This window comes from Bombus vancouverensis, chromosome 3 (assembly GCF_051014615.1).
Source record: "Bombus vancouverensis nearcticus chromosome 3, iyBomVanc1_principal, whole genome shotgun sequence".
Lineage (NCBI taxonomy): Eukaryota > Metazoa > Arthropoda > Insecta > Hymenoptera > Apidae > Bombus > Bombus vancouverensis.
The window spans coordinates 9,574,538-9,595,121 of NC_134913.1; the positions used below are offsets into that span (position 1 = coordinate 9,574,538).

At 37.1% G+C, this 20,584-nt stretch overlaps 1 protein-coding gene and 1 long non-coding RNA gene across 7 annotated transcripts in view; one reads left to right on the forward strand and one right to left on the reverse strand.

Annotated features, from left to right (window-relative positions):
* Positions 1–20,584, reverse strand: part of LOC117165699 (phosphatase and actin regulator 2) — a 390,523-nt gene that overhangs the window by 322,756 nt on the left and 47,183 nt on the right. The window contains exon 1 of one of the 6 annotated variants that reach the window (XM_033349018.2): positions 788–1,732. The exons of 3 other annotated variants lie outside the window; for them this stretch is intronic. The gene's annotated coding sequence lies outside the window, so the exon portion shown is untranslated. Of the gene's footprint in view, positions 1–787; positions 1,733–20,584 lie in introns of those variants that run through there. 2 more of the 6 variants (XM_033349017.2, XM_076628095.1) reach the window with 2 other exon arrangements.
* On the forward strand, positions 7,387–10,180 carry LOC143302478 (uncharacterized). The gene is made up of 3 exons (XR_013058028.1): positions 7,387–7,882; positions 7,953–8,139; positions 8,768–10,180. It is a non-coding gene; the product is annotated as an uncharacterized LOC143302478 (long non-coding RNA).

The window sequence follows — 20,584 nt, forward strand, 5'->3', positions numbered from 1 at the left end:
GTCCACCGTCCCACGAAATGTCTCGTTGCGGTCCATCGACCTTCTATCGCTTCGATTATCGACTGTTTGATCCGAGCTTAAACGAGTGAGAACCTTATATGTATTCTGGTCATGATTTAAAAGTCACTAAACTCGCATCGATCGTAATGCACACCTTAATAAAGAAATCGATAACTTTTAATTTGTCAATTTGTTTACAATCGTACAAACAGAATACACGATCGAATTTATATAGTAAACTTCGTATGATGAAATATTTTCATTATATCGAAACGAAACGAGGTGTCATTTATGAGTAGAAATAACATTTCTACGAACGGAGCAATCGTACCTAACCTAACCTGTACTCCATCTGTAAACGCGGCGAGATGCCGAAGGTCGAGATACGACAGCATTGGCTCGGCCAGAGAAAAATATCTAGTGACTATGGTACGTGCAAATAAAACGACATTCACGATTACGTAAAATACAATAAACGAGGCTGGTACGCGCAATATACGAAGCTTGAGACACGAAGCTTGAGGCACGAAGCCGGCTAACGCGAGTAACCTCAAACATCCGGTACTTATACTGACTGCCAAAAGAGTACGTACGTATAGTCATGTATACGGGACGGGTTACAGCGCACGCAGAAAGCATTCGGTTTTATCGATGAAACGGCACGGTGTAATGTCACCGAGCACGGCGTGATGGTGGTCGAGAGAGGAGCCGGTATTACGAGACGCATTTCGTGGACGCACAGAGGACACACGCAGGCACGTTTTGTTGTGACGAGAGACACACATACTAGATGATTCCTTAGGGCAGTGTGGATGGCTGTTTTCGGATGGCAGAATTTGAGGAGGAGCACGAACGCTCCTCTCGACGTAATATCACAGCGGTGACGATTCACGGCAGGCGTCGCCACTCCTTCACGGAACACCTGTGTGCCTCCTAGCTGCAGGTGAGAGGAGAGCGAGACGGAGAGAAAGGACGCAACGATTATAAACACAGAAGCACATACTACGCGCGTACGCACAGAGCCACGTAGAAGAGAGACAGACGGATGCAGGCACAATAAGTGGAGAGGTACAATGCCACCGATCTCTCCGAATAAACTTAGCACAGACGAGAGAAGAATAAGGCGAAGCTAAACGAGCCACGATATCACGACGACGAACAACGATCAGGGGTAGAACGAGCAACGCCGACGTCGACAAGGAAGCACGCACTCGTAAAGTTGACACACACGCTGCTCTCTCGGTATTCGCGCACAAGAGAGAAACACAAACGCGAGAAACGTCTCGCGTCGGGATGTTCGCGAAAAACAGACGATATCGCATAGACACGGACACACGGAGGACCGGATAGTTCGCGCGGGGACGGATTCGCGACGGAATTAATTACCACTGCACCGATGCAACGTGTAAAAACAAACGGATACCAGACAAACAGGCAACAACGACGACGACGACCGCGCCACGAAACACACACCGAGCGAGGCTCGTGAACACTGAGGGCGGCCATGCGATCACGGCGCCGCCACGCGACGCCGATAGGTATCATCGGCCACGAGACAACGCCGCGCCAGACGAGAATGGGGGAAAGTGAAGCTACTATACTACCTTCGCCGTAATTTTTCATTAATGAATTTACGAAGGGTCTGGAACCGGCTGCTGCAACAGGATGGGTTACGTGGTTACGGAACTATAGGGAATAACTATTTATCCAGGGAGAAAATATTTTGTTTAATTTATTTGATTAACTTCCTGCTTGTAATAATTAAACGGGACTGAAATACGATCATTATTTGCACACGTATGATCGTATCGCATGGTCATATTGATTTTTTATAATTTCAAATTTTTATAAAAACATGTTTCTGTACCTCAAATCATACTTTTAATACAATAATTTATGAAAAACTTACTCAGAAGTAAGTCACGCTTAGTTTATTGTTCCCGTTAATCTAACCCTAATAAGCTAATTAAAAACCACATGTCCACGTATGTATATCTTTCACATTATATTCGCGTGTATTCTGTATTCGTTCTTTTTTATCTTTAATTGAAGAAAATTATAGATCGCGTTAGAATGTCATTCGTACCTCCTGTTACGCTCCAAAAATGTAAACAACTTGCCACGCTCGTGATAGACTGTAAATGCCTATAACGACGACTATAGACCAAAGTCACGCGAACATGCGTTGCGATGGAAATCTTCAGGAACGATACCTCATTGTGTACTTTGTAAACATTAGGAATTTTCCTTCTACATACTTCTGTGTATATTTATCAAATATTTCGCTGCTGAAATCATTAAAAGAAAAATAAGTAAACAAAAATTAGATCTTAATGAAGTTGTTTTCAACTCACAGTCAGATAAACTTTTAGCGAAATCAAAATCAAGCCCATTTTCACGCAATTCGAAAAGTTGCAGATTTAATTAGATGCATCCAGTGTGATAGTTAATCGAAATCCAATGTAATGGTTAATTAAAACTTCTAAGCAAACAATTAGAGGAACAGCGACGTTCCAGTTTCCGGTTCGTGTTCTGCTTTATTGAGTTTTCGTTCTTCTAGAAATAATTCTCGTTGGAATGCTGAAGATAACTTTTATCTTCGATACTTAACAATTACAGATGAGAAACATGAAACTAAAACTTTAGATAGTTACAAAGTCTTAGAATTCCTAGTCAACCTCCTGACAGACACAGAAAACGGAAGAAGATCAAAGACTAAAACCATTTTCGAGAACAAGAAAAGATTCTTCGTATAGCGTCTACGCGGCCAACAACGAGAAATGCTCTAAAACGGAACTTCAGAAGAATTCTGTGGAACGTCTAGTTGGATTCTATCAAACGGAACCTACCATTACAAAGGACTCGGACTGTCTACTTGAGCGATATTTCCAGGGATTGTAATAAAGACACAGCTTCATTTTCTTCTATATTTTCAGTTATGTATCCTATCCTGGAAAGACATGCATGGCCTTTTTCTTGATTTAAGGAAGAATTCGATGCAGTGAGGATATAGCTTCATAAGTGGCAATAGAAATGGTAATATGTATATCTCGTGAAATGATGTTTTTGGTTCTATTTCAGACGACGGAGATTACTGATTTGCATATATACATGTTACCCTATTTACATAATTTTTATAGGCAAATAATATTCTACTTAACTTAAGAATTTGGAAAGTTACAAAAAGTATCTATTAGGTAATAGGAAATAATCAAAACTATGACATTATCCCAAACACACAATTGTCTAAAGACATTATATATTGGAAGCATCGAGGCGCGAACGTTCGAACTGGAAATTGCTGGACGGAGCATGACGCGAACCACGTGGTATTTCCGAGGCGTCTAGACTCCTTAATTTAAACCGACTCGCGAATCTACCGACGTTTCGGCCCCGTCTAGCCGCTGTCACAACGAAACGGCTGAAATATGAGAAACACAACCCTCTCCTCGAACCAAGCACCCAAATCTTTTTTCTACCATGTCCACGTGTAAATCCGCCTTTCGTTTGGAAACAAAGAGGCCAGCTGTTGGTTGGATTCGAGGGAAATCTGTCCGTCTGTTCGCGAAACAAAACATACGGTGAAATTCGAATTTAATTCGGAAGTTGGTTGTTCTCTTTGAAAATAGAACGGAAACGAGTATTACGTACTGCTTTGCTAACACCGGCGCTCTCATCTTTTACGCTCGATCGCGGCTTAAGCAATGCGCGTCTGCGTTGAAAGTAGTAGAAACTACGGCCAAGAGATGCGTTTATTGGCACTGGCCCAGTGGCGACTCTTCTTCTTCTCCAGCGTTCGTCTCTCGCCAAATGTAGCCTCGTCACAGGCCGCAGCTTCGTGTAATAGTGTTCGTACCAAAGCAGAAACAACTGTTTTAAATACTGTTCGCCGATATATCTTTCTGTTCTTATAATCTGGTGCGAATCACAGAAAGGCTGCGTTACGCTTCAGTTCAATAGTCAAAGTAGTCACTTCCGTTCAACGAACAGACGGTTCTCGTTGACGATATTAAGTGAGGTATAAACTGTACTCTGAACCGATCCATCGATCGCTGCGAATTAAGGTCAGTTTAATGAAAAGAAACATGATTAAGTGTTTTCCTAGATCTAAGAATATCCGTAGTGAAGAGCTCCGTCTTTGAGGAGGAGCGATACTGTCGCTATGTATATCCGAATAAAAGGATTCTAGCAGTAAGAAGATAACTTGCCATATATTTTTAGTTGTATGAAATTGTTGATTTTGTCGCTTTATGTTAGATAAGAATATGATTTTATTTAAAAAGTATCAATGATCTATTAAAAAAGTTCATTATTAGCAATACCACTTAACGACGAGTTTATGGTATATACATTTAAAAAAGTAGACGTATAAATTTTATTTTTTTTACTCCCTGAAATCGCTATAAAATGCAGCTGACTGCTGTAATCCGTTCAATTGGTACAAAGACCGTTCCCCGTGGCGGATCTATAATTATTCAGTATGTTTGTGAGCGATTCCAGGAACCATTCTTGGCCACTGGGCGAACGCCGCCCACTTAACAGTATTAATAATTGCAATAAGGAACGGGCATCCTTGCTGGGTCAAATTATCAGACAATTCACAATTAAGAGGCGGAGGGTGGAGACGTATAATTAAGGCAAAGTGACGGTACATCAGCGACAACCGCAAGCATCTACCAGTGGCAGCTAGCGTTGCACTTACGTTTCCTTGTGCTTTCACGGCTTTCTAAATGCAATCTGCTTGCAACAAGCAACCGCCATCAAGCAAATTGTCGTCCAGTTAGAAGAAAATTCAGTTTTTATGAATCACATTTACAGTATATCGACTTTCTTACTCATTCTATCACGAATATACCGCCGTCCATAGGAATTCGAACACTTTGATTGACTCGCATTAAAAATACACAAATGTTAATGAAATATATGAATTAATGGTAAACTAACGACCACAACCACTATTTACTATTTTCTTATGGAAACAACAAATATATATTATACTTAATTGCTTATTTTTGGAATCAATAATATATTGAAAGAAGGCTAGCCAAAGGGTAGCGTATGCAATATAATTAACTCGATCGAACACATTATCACATTTTGTCCGGTATACCAACATAAAAAAAGATTGTACTTAATCAACGAAAATTATATAGAAGCAACTAGGACTGTGAAATTATGTTCAAATGTATTGAATTGTTCGAAACATATCAATATTTTCCGTTCAATTTACTTAATATATAATCTAGCCTTCTGTACTTAATGTCACGTAAGCAGCGTGGTTGTTAATGTGCCAAAATATAATAAATCATTGCATTTTGATTTTCTAATTAAGGATTTAAAATCTCGATAGAGGTATGTTTCAGCTTGCACGAATGTGTTTGACTACATAGAAATATATGAGAATTATATTAACGAAAAAGAAGAGATCAAGAGTATATTATCTTGCTTATTGTAATTCAAATACATTTTGCCAAAAGTAGGCAAGTGTGCAGAATTAAAATAGACACTAAAACGGCAATAAAAAAGAATAGGCACAAAAAACATACATTAGTCAGAACGATAAATTGGAATTTGTTCAACGATTGTGCGAATAAAAACGCGACTCTGACAGATTCTACATTCCCATTCGCTACATTTCGATGCAACACGTCGTGCGCATCGCGCGTAACGCGTATCTAGCGACATGCGAACTCTGCTGCTCTCCATCATTGGTTATTTATAGCGGGCGCAATAATCATAAGTGCAATTCGTAACGATCTAACAAGACAGTCTATGTACACTATAACGTAAAAATTATAACAATTAATATGATAAGAATAGATTTCAATAAAAATTGTATGGCATCCTTAGTATTGTATATTCTATGGATATCGAATAACAAGTGGAAATGCCATTTTATCTTCCCTTTTGTTTGAACCACTACTTCTTAGAGAAATGGAAAAAGTGGTGTGTGTAAACAAAGGGTAGTGGCTACGACGACATAGTAGAAAAACGTAGAATTAAAAATAGTGAAGAAATCACATATGTTAGTTAAGCCATAGTACGAAAAACGTTTCTGTGATAGAAAGAGAAACCTACGAGGTGCAAGAGTAGTAACTACGAATATACTATAGGCGTTCACCCATCTTTCTGGTATACATGAAGCAACGTATTGCACACAAGAAAGAGAGACCTTAGCTCCGAACCATGTCGCCAATAGTAGCACGTACACAACATAGCATCTACGTTATATATTATATGAATTAATTTTTTATTTATATATAATGATAATTATACATTTATTATATTATTAAAACAGAAATAATTTTATAATAAATACTGAAGCAGCTTTAGCGTAAATATCAAGCGTATATTACTGCATTAACATTATAACAAAGTTATTAATAAAGTGCGGATATTTATACATTTTTATACTTCTATGAACATAACTAAAGGTACATTAAAACATAACTGTTCACCGTGAAAATATAAAACCAGGTAACGGGCCCATAATTGATCTAGACGTGTTGCAACATGGGTACCGTATCGATGGAAGAATCTGCGATTAACTTCGAAGCGTACTAAATGCGCTTATCGCAAGATCGAACGATAACAAAAGCCTGCGCTACGTCCGTCCATCAGATCGTTGGCCAACCGTCTGGATAAGACGTTGTTCGACGCGATAATGGCAGGAAATTAATGACAGCTAAGAGGGATGGGAACGACCGACGGAGTAATGAAGAGATTGCTTTCCTTATTACCGTGTAAATTCTTATTACTTTGTTGCACTAACGGGGACGCCAGCGAAACGTTCAAAGAAAGGGGAAGTAACGTGTCATGTGCTGTGAAACGTTTTAAATTGTAATTAAGAATACGATATACATATTTAACGTTAGTAAACGCTAGTAATTATTTAGAATTGCTGCCACCTTACCAATTTCGATGATTTTTGAATATATTGTAGAAATGAACACTTTGAGCAACTTTTTCCTACAGAAATAGCTTCCGCTTGGCCTTAGTTCCCGAGATATTCGCAGAAAATTGTCGGTAGCACTACACTGAATTTTGACTATAAATTATGTGTTCGCAGCAGTGTATACGTTAATATTGGTTACCAGCCGCCATACGGCGCGGCGGCTGGATAAAATAAGGTCTAACCCAAACCTAATTCTTATCTTTTGTTTACAGTTTATATGGGCTTAGATTATGCGTTATTTCATCCAAGCCGCCGCGTAGTACTGCGCAATTTATAAGCGAATTTCACCGTAGTGGTACCGACAATTTTTTGCAAATATCTCGGAAACTAAGACCGAGCGTCGGTTGTATGTATAAGAAAAAGTTGATCAGACTGTTGTATTTCTACAACATATTAAAAAGTCATCGTAATCGGCCAGGTGAGCAACTTGTAAATAGCTGCCGAATTATTTTTATAGCTACTAAGCATACAGAAGTGCTTGTAACGAAATTATTGTGGAATTTTATTGAAATAAGAAAATGATTATACACATTATTCATTTTCTAATCTATTTTGAGAAAAATTTCGACCTGATAAACGAGGCCTCTTCGGTAAACACCTGTCATAAAAGCGAAGTAAAAACAGATTAAAAAAAACAAAGAATTAATTATTGGATGTAATTTCTCATATTAGTAGATTTTTTAAATATTGCTTTACGATACATTTTATCTCTTTATCATTTTCATATCTACAATTATACCTAAAATGAGGATTAGGTAAAAACATTATAGTATCTCCCATAAATATACCGTAAAGTAATAGGAATTAAACGAATAATTCTCTCCATAGAAGGAAGATCCCATGTAATATAATTTCACCGACAAACAGAATATTCAGAGCCGCGATATGTACCAGCACCTAGCGTTTTTGTTCTTCACATTGCACATGGTGAGCGACTTAAGGGACCGCGTGTTTAATCGCGTATTTAATATATTTAATACATTTAATAAACCCGTAGCTGGAAATTAAATTCCTCTCTTTCCTGCTCATTACGACCACCGGAAGACGACGAGGTGGGAAAAGTTTAATCCCTTTATCGTTACGATATTACAAGTGAATCGGTATTCTTGATACAAAGTCCTCGCGCAAATGTATTATCCTGGAAGAAAAACCGCGACTTGGCGGGATATTAGCAAGGAATAAAAGTATGTATATCTAACGTCTGGTATCATCGTTTCGACGATAACTTCATAAGCGAAAGTGGCGATCTCTCGTCGGATTAACCTAATGGAATAAATTACTCGAAGCAGAAGGACCATTGCTGCTTTTTCCTCCTTTTGTTGCAAGACGCTATCGAATCTCATTACCCGCTGCTGTTCTCTCCAAGAACTTCGTTAACAAACGAACAACTCGTTGAACTTGAATTTGCCATTTTTCCCTCTTCGAAACTTAATTGAAAGACGATTTCTATCGCTTTTTCTTTCGTTACTGTGGCCATAGCAATCAAACATACATAGCGTATACATACGTAAAATGTGTGGTAAACATTTTGTCTATATTAAACAATCGTGTATTACAAACTATCTAATTACATTATACATCATTTTTATTCTGCAATATAATTTAATTTCGTAAAATCACAGCGTTTTTTCTCATTTTTTTTTTTTTTTTTTGGTCGTCACTGTAAATAATTATCGTGTTGTCTACTACTTTTATGCGAAGTTTGAATGTCTCACAAACAAGCATCATATCATTTCATTCATATAATATGAAAAAAAGAAGCATTTTGTTTTCAAATAATTTCAAGCAGTTGATTTTTGCCCGCTTTTTCAGGTTGAACACTCACTCCACTGTGCATCGTTTCATTCAAAGGGTCAAAGAGGAAATTTAAAACTTCATTTACCGGATCAGGACTTGCCCAAAGCTGTTGCAGAAGACATTTCCCATAGATAACACATCGTCTGGTCGATAGCGGATGTTCTTTAAAGCATTTTTCAGACAGGCCAGCACCTAAAAGCTTGCCCAGCCAAAGCGCCGTAAAGGCGGATCAGGATTTAAGAGCGAGGTGTGTGTTTGAAAAACAAAGCCTCTCTATCGAGAGATCCTCGACGGATTATTACGTGACAGGATACGACATTAATGTCGCAAAGACTTCAGGTTCATGGTTTCTCACGTGCAAACTGTATACCTTCACACGCGTTTCAGCGATACAAGTACCATTGTAAATCATTTTTCTTGATGTTTTCATCGCACACTTACTTCCTTCCAATTTAAACCTAATATAATATCTAACTGCTCTAAGTATCTTTTAAGCGTGGATGTATGTGAATTCTATATGCGTCCACATTGACTATTATTTATTTCGATGACATTCGACTAGCAACAAATCAATACGAACTTTCTGCCTAATGCGATATAATTTCACAATCCACTATTTGTCTCTTCGATCCTCCAGAAATCTACATGATACAATATCCATAAATAGTTGCTGATCATACTAATCATTGCTGTCTGTCTCAATTACCTCATCGAAAGCAGCGCAAACAAGCGGTCAAAAGGTCGAGATTTTAAAAGCACGAGCAGCCATCTCTCGCGCGACGCAAGGACTTTCATCTCACGACTTTGAGCCTTGTAAGAGCGCAATTAGAAAGCCAGAATGCCGTAACAGAACGCGACATTCGTTTCATTGACACGCTTTTATCTTTCAATTTACCCGCTCGTGTTGCACGATCACGATTTTCTCATAAAGAGGGACTCATCGGCGAAGATATTCGAATACCACGCACGGGTCGCCGCTGGTGCTCCGCTTTTCCATCTAGCCTTCGATGGTTCGCCACAAGGGCGACCGTAGGAAAATTCTTGGGATAACAGTCTTGTCACCCTCGAATTCCTGGTTGCTTCGCAAAGAGTATAAACGGATATGAAATTGGGACACTAGGTCTTGCAGTGATTACTATACCGATTCGTGAATATCCTTATGAAAGATGGAAGAATTAAAAAGGGGACAGCAATTTGAGTGTAGTTTCATTTAGGCGAATTCGGGACAAGGTTGTTCATGCATGCGTGATTTCTGCTCTATTGTGATCGGTTAGTGGATATTTTTTGAGTTGTGCGCTGAGATCAACGGATACTAAATTTTATTATTGGATTAAAATGGATGAGGAAGGAGTTAGCGTAGAATGATATGTAGAAGCACCGAAGTTATGATGGTGATTTTAAGTTTGCTAGAAAATTATGGAACTACAGTTTAAGTTTACATTTAACACGTATTTTAATTACTATGTTTTTAGATAGATATTTTTTAGGAAGTTTGCAATAAATAAACAGAATGCTAAAATGAGTTATAGAATTAAGATAATAGCGGGGAGAGGGGTGAGATTTGATGTATTTACACATATTATAGGTATTTTGAAATGCTTGAACTACATGATTCTACAAATGTCAAAAATCATCGAACTCCTTCCATTTTTGTGTGGAAACATCAAAATGGAAAGATTAAAAGAACTACAATATACCGAGGCTAGAAATTTAGGAAATGAAAATATTAAACTATTTTCTCAATTCCATTCAATACAACTTCCACTAAATAGTTCAATTCCCAGCATAATATTTTTCATCAAAATCATTCACGAACAAATTGAGAAAAAGTAGTTAGTAAATTGCCATAAAAATAATTACCATAAAGTTGAATATTCCCCTGCGTCTAGGTGGCAAGAAACAAAATGCAAGAATTCTCTAAAACAAGATTTTCACCTATAGATTTAATATATTCCTCACAATTTCCCAACTCTTCTTCTACTTTGCATTCTTCGATAAACTGCCAAGCAATTATCGAATCCCAATTAGAGCTTGACTCTCCTACCCAATAGTTAGGGAAACCATTTAATTGAACCCTGTCAGAGGATATCAACAACGCTAATTACAAAAACTGATACACTGCATCAAGTACAGTATCGATAGTTGACCACAGGATACACGAATATAAAAAATCCCAAGTAATTTCAACTCTACTGCGGTTATCGAATTTCAATGTATCAATTTCATTCTTGTTTTAATACGTAAAAAGATTTTTAATGTTTTAATAAAAAAGAAACGTCAGCATACACCCGATACAAGGAATTACTCTAAGTTACATAATATTTGAATACATGTATTTAATAACACAGAAAATATTCATCTCCTATGTATATAATAAACCAACTGTAGGAATAGGAATTTTATTTCACACTGTTTACTTTCTTACTCAACAACAATTCATACAAATCTTTAAATTCAAGAGGTTTGTTAATAATAAAAAGAACAATTTATTTGAGCCTAACATAATACAAAGAACGCAGTATGTTTAGCAACACATGGGATTTCCTCGATAATTTTCCGAAAAGCGAAAAAAACTTCAGCTTCTTCGAAACACTAAAATACCCGCGCACTTGGCAATTCGGGCAAATAACACGAATGTAAAGCGTTTCGCGATGCAGAGGCGTTTTCGCGCGGAAGCTAGGAACTTTCCAAGGGAGCAAACAGTCTATTGAGTAAATTGTGTGAAAGGATTAGTTTGCTAATGCCACCGACCATCGTGATAGTTTCCAGAAAGGCTCTTCACGTTCGTGGAAGCGTCATGAAAATTTCTCCTCCGTTTCCCTCCGACATCGCACGATTGAACTTGAAATATTTTTCCACGGGAAATAATCCTGAAGCTAACCCAAATCGTAAATTTCTCTCCCTTTATGGTTTAAGAAGAACAAAGGTATGACATGTATCAAACCAAGTTCACACTCGTTCAAGTAACTGGAAACTTATTTGATTATTATTTGTTTGACTTTGCACTATTCTTTCAAATTTCTGTTCTCTGGTCTTCATTGAAACTAGTCACTTTACAGAATTTGGAACGCTTCACTAATATGAGTTTATTGATACAATTGATTTAAATTTGTGCACTCAAGTTTCGAGTAAAATTGAGATAACATTACATGTAAACTATTACCGTTGTTTCATCATTCTGGCGACTTTTGCGAAATCAATGAATTTCGAAGACGATGTGAAGCATTCTGAAATGGGTTTTCGTATCGACCTGAGGATAAAAAATTGGATAGAGTTAGAGAGAGGGTGCATGATATATCGAAAAATAAACGTGCCAATAAACGGAATTTATTGACACTATATTAAAATAGAGTGAGCATCGATCTTCTTTATTACGTACTTTTTATATAGCTATCGAAAGTAAGATAAGTCGATTGATATACCGTGGGTGGCTCAATAATCGTCGTATAAATGGATGAAAGTAAATGTTTTCTGTTCCCTGTATTTTTGCAACGATATAAATCTTAAGCGTGTAGAAGAAAAATAGAAAAATTCAAACGTATTTAGATAATAAGTTTCGGTGAAAATAATTAGAAGATTAGATTTTTATTACGTAAAAATACGATTCTTTAGCCTTCTTGTTTACTAAGTTCCTTTACAATTCAAATTCTGCTTCTAAGATATCAGCATACTAAGTTACGAATATACCAACGAAAACGATAAATATTTAAATACATGTAAACAGAACGGTAAGAAGCTCCTCTTGTTAAATGGACATAAATCGCGACGCGATGTCCCATAAGAGGAGTTTGTCGGCAAAAGCTTTCGCAATGATTTACAATATCGCCAGGATATGCTCTCGAATGTTTTTACGAGGCATCAGTCGGCCGTAGGGGCAACGAACGCCGAGTAGGTTCTATTAGAACGTATGATATACCTCTCCTCATGCTGAGATAGCCGTTTCGTGAGGTCGTGTCTGAATAATTAAAGAACAAAATGAAGCTGCTCGGAGCTCTTTAAATGACGAACCTTCTTGTGGTAGCTAACGACTCGGCCGGAAGAAATCGGAAAAAGATAGAGCAGCGTTACAGCTATAATTGGTCCTCACTTTGAAGATCAAAGACTTCGCTCATATAGCCGACCATGCGTAATTACACTATAGTGTTCTTCGTTGTGAGCTTGATTACACATTTTTACAAAGTTTCGAAAAGAATTCTACTACGTTGAACGTTGACGCTGGTTCGCCTGGAAAATCGAGAACAAACTTCATTGTTGAGAATTCAATGTCGATAATTCATTTGTTTATTGTGCGAGTGTGAAAGTTCATGAATTGATAAGACTGCGTGAAAGAAGGAAGACCGAGTGCGAGACTCGTGCGAGACCGTCAGGGATACGTGTGAAAATGGGATTTCTTGCAAGAACTTGGATAGGTAAGTATCTTTATCGAATTGCAAATAAGTAAAAAAACGATATTTTTAATGATTAATAGTTATTGTAAAGCAGATACTTTCCAGAAGTATGAGGCTGCTAAAGAATAAAATATTATTAAAATATTATGTAGAGGGAAGTCCTTAAAAGAAGTTAATTGTTTCTTATGAAATCTAAACGGAAAATATCTTTAAAAACTGCACATTGTTTTGGAGCGAAATCTAGAAAATAATAGCAAACTAGGTGATGCAACTATTTGCACGTAACTGTAATCGTGAAATTTCTCTGGCTAGTGTGACTCGATTGCAACAGAGTGACCATACAGAAGGTTACGAGTGCATAACGATCGCGGAATGCGACACAAGAAGCGCGCGCGACCGCGCGTTATGTAGCAACCGGTTTGAAATAACTCGCGCAACTCTAGGTCGCTCTAAAATAAAGAAAGCACGAGGTTTCGCTTTGCATGTCAATGAAACGGCGCGGTTGTTCCCGCGGAACGGCAACAAGATAAATTACATCGTAGCAAGAAAACATCAAATGCGATATGAGGACTGATCATATATACAGGAGTTAATAGAAGAGCGCGTAGAGTAACAAGTTACAGGGAATATGTATCACGCGGTCGTTTTGTTACGTTAATTTTGCGCCTGGTATGTCACCCGTGTTCCCCGAAGAAAACGCTCTGCCGTGAATTAATTAATTAATAGCATCGGCCGTTATTGTTCGCTGCGCATCGGAATTTTTTCTTGTCTTTCGACTCTTTGATAGAATTGGAAACTGTGATAGTTTGAGACAAAATAAAAGGAGAATGGTCGAAAGCTACTAAATTTGTAGCCTTTTAGGCTAAAATTCTTATAAGACATCGTTCTATAATCGCCGAGGTACAACCAACATTTTACCGAAGAAATGTTATCAGAAGAAGAGAAGAATGAAATATAATAATAATTCTTTATATTCAATACGTTCCATCTTGTTTTAGAATACAAATTATAGTGATAATTAGAAATATACCTAATTCATAGAACATTTATATCGTACTAGCTTACTTTACTTCGTCGCGTTTCAATGTTGCCGATTAACAACATGCGCTATATATCTTTACATACAACCTACATATATAAATATCGACTTTCCTTTATCAAACGTTTGAATTTTTTCCATTTCGTGGATTCATTTCGTAGTTACGATCATCCGGAGTCGAAAGGTTCCGATTCTCTTTTCGGCACATCGTCAACTTCGTCAACATTTTTTACAATTTTCCAATCACATTTGCCATAATTGTACCTTAGATGCCCTGTTAGAATGTTGGCTACCTGAAGATGTACAAATTTAGCGCTCATCATGCAGAAATGTTAAACTTTAAGGTCCAAACAGCTTTTGCAATCTGCAATTCAAGACGTTTCTATAAAACGAATACCATCATGAGTGGAACTATATCAATCGATCTCGTCATTTAGAACAATGATCCTCATATCGAGATGGTTCAGACTTTCCGTGACTAAAACGTGAAAACTGCGACCAGTCTCACCGTGATGAAAAACAGAGCGTGTAACCACGAGCTTCGTTTCACGTCTCTGAGAAGCATAAAATTTATTATCGCTCTGCTCGTCGAACGTTATTGATGGCGTCGACTAAACTTAAAGCAGCATCCTCCTGGCTTATCCGACGGAGTTGCTTATTGAACGGATGCATTAGCGTCAAATCGTGCGTAAACGATCGTCGCTTTCTATCGAGTAATTATAGATAATGTGGTATTTCGCTTGCTGCTCTCCTTTTAAGAAACTTCGTTTTTCTTTCGTGCTAAAAAAAGGCCGGGTAATGGAGAAAGGATAATTAGAAAAAAGTTTATCCATGTATCGGTCGTAAATAGCCAGAGTGTTGTGTTAACACTTTGTCGATGGGGCGAAATTGATTCATAGCGCACCTTCGACAACCTGTTATTGTATAGAGTTACTCGTTGGTTAAATTGAAAATATGTAGAATATCTGTGCAGCCAGATAATTGTATAAAAGATAAAGCTTAACGTAGATTGAAAATAGAATTTACTTTAAGGCAGCTTGCTCGTGTAGAATTTTTTAAAAGAGTTCTTCTCTTCTTTAATTTGTGCTTTTCGATGGAGTCGTAGATAATACACAATTTATTGTTCTACACAGTTACTTGCTACTGTATTGAAAGCGTGTAGAACATCTATGAAATTGAAGGCAGCTACAGAAGATGGAAGCATCACAGTAAAATGTACTTCAAGTGAGTATCTCGTGTAGAATTTTACAAAGAATTTATAAAAACCGTGAAAATATTTTCTCCGATATTTGGTTAACTTTCTCGTTCCCACAGTAGCTGTATATAGGCGAAATGTTTTGAAATCATAAAATTAAACTCTTATTAGAAGATGTTCGTGGAACTGTAAATAAGTTTCATTTTCTAAATAATCCCTACACATTTAAACATTAAAATCTTCGTATGAATTGTTTATTTGTCATATAAATAACAAATAGAAAAATTACTGGCAGTAATTTGCGACTGTGAAATAACTTGAAAACGATTAAAATATTACATTCGTCCGACGACAGCAGACCAAGCACTATCAAATGCATGAAACTGAAGCTGATGTGTTCTCCAAAAAAGCGAACATTACTTACGTTTAAACAAAATCAAGAACGACGCAAAGATCGTTATCGCGAAAGGAACACGATAAAACATTCTTCCTGCATCTTTCATTAAAGTACTCGTAAGAAACAAGCAGAACCTTTGCCAGTGGTAATACTTCGACATGAGCGAAACAAAGATGATAGAAAATAAGGGGAAGCAGCGAAGGCAATTCTGCGATTTCCGGCGGGGGTGAGAGCCGGCCTGTTATTGAAATAGTTTCGTCGACGGTATTACGCCGGTTGCCGAGCTAGTTTTCGTTCTCCTGTAGAAGGTAAATATTACCAAGCCGGGTCGAAGAACCAACCATGTATTTCACGGATATCGAATGCGTTACGTCCACGAGTGGAAACTTCGTTCACGAAATTAGTTCCGCGGTTAGTTTTCGAATGCGTTCTCACCGTTTCGTAGAAAATTGGATTCTCGCTAATTTCCTGGACAAAATTCGATTCGCGGGATCGTTACGGTATCGAGGTGCTTTCTCGAGTACGGCGGGCGAATTTAAATTTTAAAACAGCACCTGGTGTAACGAGAAAGGGTGCGCGATCAAAGAGCCGTGCAACAGAGATTCTAAATGGAGATCGAACGTTAATATAGAAGCAGAGCGTACAGCCGAGCCCTGATTTTCTTTCCAAAGAAGATCGATGTAATATCGTAATTACCTCGCCGCTCTATAGGACATTCGATTATGCGCGTAAACCCCGTAGCTGACAGCTAATGTCAATGATAAACGATTCCGGCCTTGGTCGGCGATGTCGATACCGCTAAGAATATATTTCGAGGCGCAAGATCGATCTTATACGATTATCAAACAATGTTTGCAAAACTAAAAGGGCTCGAGGATCGTAAAGTAAGGCAAATTAAGGCTCGTTGTTTTTGACGTATTAATTTGAATCTTGAGAATAGTATAATACGATCGATTCAAGAATTCAACATATTTTTCTTTATATCGTTTTATATATCTTATCAAAACATACCTACTATGCTAATTTACTTCACAGATTTATTTACTTATATAATGGAAACTGAATTTTTCTTTAAATTGGATTTCCTGCTAAATCGACGTATATGATATATTTCTCTCCTCGTATTTCTTTTCGAATAACTAAATCAGATAGTTTCTGATACATACAAACTCTCTATAACTTCCTAATCTAAAAAACAGACACACATTGGAAATAAATAATTTTTCACGTAACGAGCGACAGTTGAAGGACTCAGAGACCCTATTATCGATACTTTGGTGACTACACGAACGGAATAAACAAGTCAGCAGCAGGAGAAAAGCCGGAGCATGGAAAATCCCATCGATTCGTCTCCCTCCTGTAAAACTTTCCAACTTTTCAACCGTTGGTACGAGTAGCTCCGACGCAACCACCATGAACACGCATTTCCTATCAGACCACCTTGCCGTTTTTCCACAAGCTACTTCCGATTCCTCGTTCAATATGCGATCGACACACGCGCCTTACACGATCAAACTTTCACGATCGTGCGAGAATGGCAAGAATACGAGAAAAACGAACGCGAATCCTCTGGCCTTTCTTCACGGGAACGTATTGGAAAAGTGGAAGTTCTTGGACGCGAAATACGCAAAAGGACAATTTAATTTAAGTTATTAGTTACAAATTAAACACTTAAAATGAATAATAATTTATGTGTTTTTCCGCTCGACAGTAGTTCGTATTCTTATTCCATAAATATTCGGAAAATATAAATATTTATTATAAAAATTACATGGAAATAAATCGTGAAACATGCGAATACCAACGTCAAACAAACGCTACATTTACCGATGTAGACTGCGATATCTACTTAAAGTTACGAATTTTGCAACCCTCGAACGAAATATTTGTCTATAAATCCATTCGTTTCTATTACCACATTTGGTAAAAGCCGAATAAATCAAATTGCTTCGAAATAAATTTAAAAAAACAGCCGCGTATGCAAATACATCGAAAGATTTATTTCGTGAAAAATAGTCCAGGACTTTTTCTTGCAATATATCTATTATATCCTGCAATGAGCTCAATTCTTCTTCAAGTAAAAAAGCACAGTTTCTTTGCGCAATATTCTACTCGTTGAGACTTTGACCCACTTTTACAAATTCAAAATATCTACCCCAAAATGTCCGAGACAATTTCTGTGAAATTTACCCTCACGTAACTAACATTACGAATAAGCACTCAAATGTTCACCGATCCGATAGAAGCTGGAAAGTCTTCCATCGACAATATACATACATTTTCAGCAGCTTGCTGAAGAAACAGATGCGGAGGGGAAAAGAAAGAAGGGTGAGTGTTTCGGAGCGTCTACGACGCCGCGACGTCTCATTGTTATGTAACCGTAGTCACCCTCTACGAGGAAGATCGTTTCTATCTCATCCCCCTCATTTTCCTTTTCACGATGTCGGGTTCGGCCTGCGTATTCATCGCCGAAGTGCTTCTCACCTTCAGGTTTCTCCATCGCACACCCTTAGGTTGAGAGAAATGTATAGTCGGTGAAAGAAACGTAATAAGAAGGTAAAACCAGTTAGATGTTAGGAACTAAAGTTGATACAATTCGAAGCTTGAGCAAGTGCAGATCATACTATATAACTGCAATTTCGTTCGCTTATGAGAGCGCAAATTTAGAATCTTTTCCTTTCATCTAAAAAACCGAGCAAGCAATAGCAATCATTATAATGCGGATTTTTATGCATTTTCATAGCAAATAATAGGAAAGAATGTATAAAATACTTCAAACATATGTCGTGTTTGTTGATATTACTTTGCTAGGTGAAACGGATGTTCCACTTTTTTAATTATATTCTCAAACATATGAATTTTCATAAAATCCCTCAGTCTTATTATCATATGAACGAATGATTTATATCGATAGTGACAAATACGTATTAGAAGCGTGTATAATTATTTGTATGATGTATGCTATTAAATGGCGTAAGTAATTAAAGGGTAAGGATATTATACTTGATTAAAGAAAAGTAAACATAGAATACGTAATTTCTAAATTGTTACTGAATGTTAAAATCAAATAAAATTGAAAAAGAATAAATAGAGAGGATATGTCACGGTGTATGCAACTTTTATCGCATGACATAGAGGATTAATTTTTGCTGATACTGCGATTGTTATTGAACCAGAGTCGACAGAGATTTAATAGCGTAAAGTTTTAATGAAACATTGTAAACAGTAAAGTTTTAATGAAACGCTTCCACAGCCAACAAGAAGAACGTAGGAACCTTAGGTCGTCGATTTAATACAAACTTTACACACTGATAAATTTCGTTATAGACTATTTACAAAAATTCCATCAAAGTGTCTAGTACTCAATATTTCACGAATTATTCGTAATCAAAATTGCGTTCAACTACGCTTGAATTGAAATATCGAAAAAGTGCCAGCACGATGCGAAGGTAATTAATTCACCTTGTGCGCTCGAAAGGAACGCTTAGCTCCTTATACTCCGTAATTACTTTATTCAACGTATAAATGTAATTGCTTGATTCAACAGAGATGTCTGTACAGTTCCAGGTACAGCTATATCAATGGCTATCGTCGTTAACTGTCTTCATTCTCTTATATACTTTGAGCAATTTACCACCCGATCACGTTTTTATTTCTGAAGAAACAAGAATTTTCTTCAGTTTGAAGCAAATAAAAAGAATCGTTAACAAGTGATTTCTCGTTTTAATTTTCTATTAAAATTTTGTTCAACGCTTTGGGATCTACTATTGTCTATTATTAGCCATCGATTTTCATTTTTTTATAATCTAATTTTATTTTTACACAGATATTGTACCCCATTTTGATTCCAAAGTTACAAACCTCTTCCTTTTAAATAAAATTTTCGAAAATTGTAGATTCATCTGAAGGTTGATATTCGCTGGTTTCAGTTTACCTAAATTCTGTTATACTGGCAAAAAAATTTGGGTTACAGAGGCTTAAAATATTTAATAATAAACTGACCAAAATGGTAAAAAACTAGAGAAGTTTAAGTTACTCAGAGAAGTACACCGTTTGAAATTAAACAGAAATTAACAATGACGAATTTTATTTTGACTCTTCGGACATTTTCTTCGGCTATATTATTCGTGTTCGTTCAACGAAAGTTAATTCCTAACAAACAAAAAAAAAAGGGTTGAAACATGTAAATTCTTTTCCTTGGGATTAAAACGAGATTAAAACAAAAATGGTCTAAAAATCTGAGAATTGGATTAGTCTATGATATTTCTATATCTGTCACAAATTACAACTACGTCGAACGGAGACGCTGTGGTGATTTTCTTGCCATCGCGTAGCGCGGCTAAAAACGCCGCGGAAACCTGAAAATGTTTGTCCTTTAAAGTGGCTCTTCCGGCGCCTTTCGCGTCGAGGTAAATATAAAGTAGGCCGGGCATTGCAAGCCGTGTTCCTAGAGGAAGTGCACCAAATAGCAGCCAGTCCCCGAGCCCGATGCCGTGGAAAATTGTGCCTGGTTCGCGGTTTCCGCCACCAAAATAGGAATTCGATGTAATGCTTTGAAATGTTTGGGACACCAATCGAAGCTTCCGCAAGCTTTCCGAGATTTTTCGATAAGTATGAACGATGGTAAAAACGAAAAATTCGATTACCGACATGTATGAAATTGTTGAAAGAAATATAAGAAATGATTATATTGGCTGTACAGTAATTTCAGTATAAATAACATTGGAATTTATGAATGCATAAGTATAGATTTGAAATTGTATTACTGTACGTTAATATTAAGTTATTGATACTTGTTAAAATTCGAAAAATA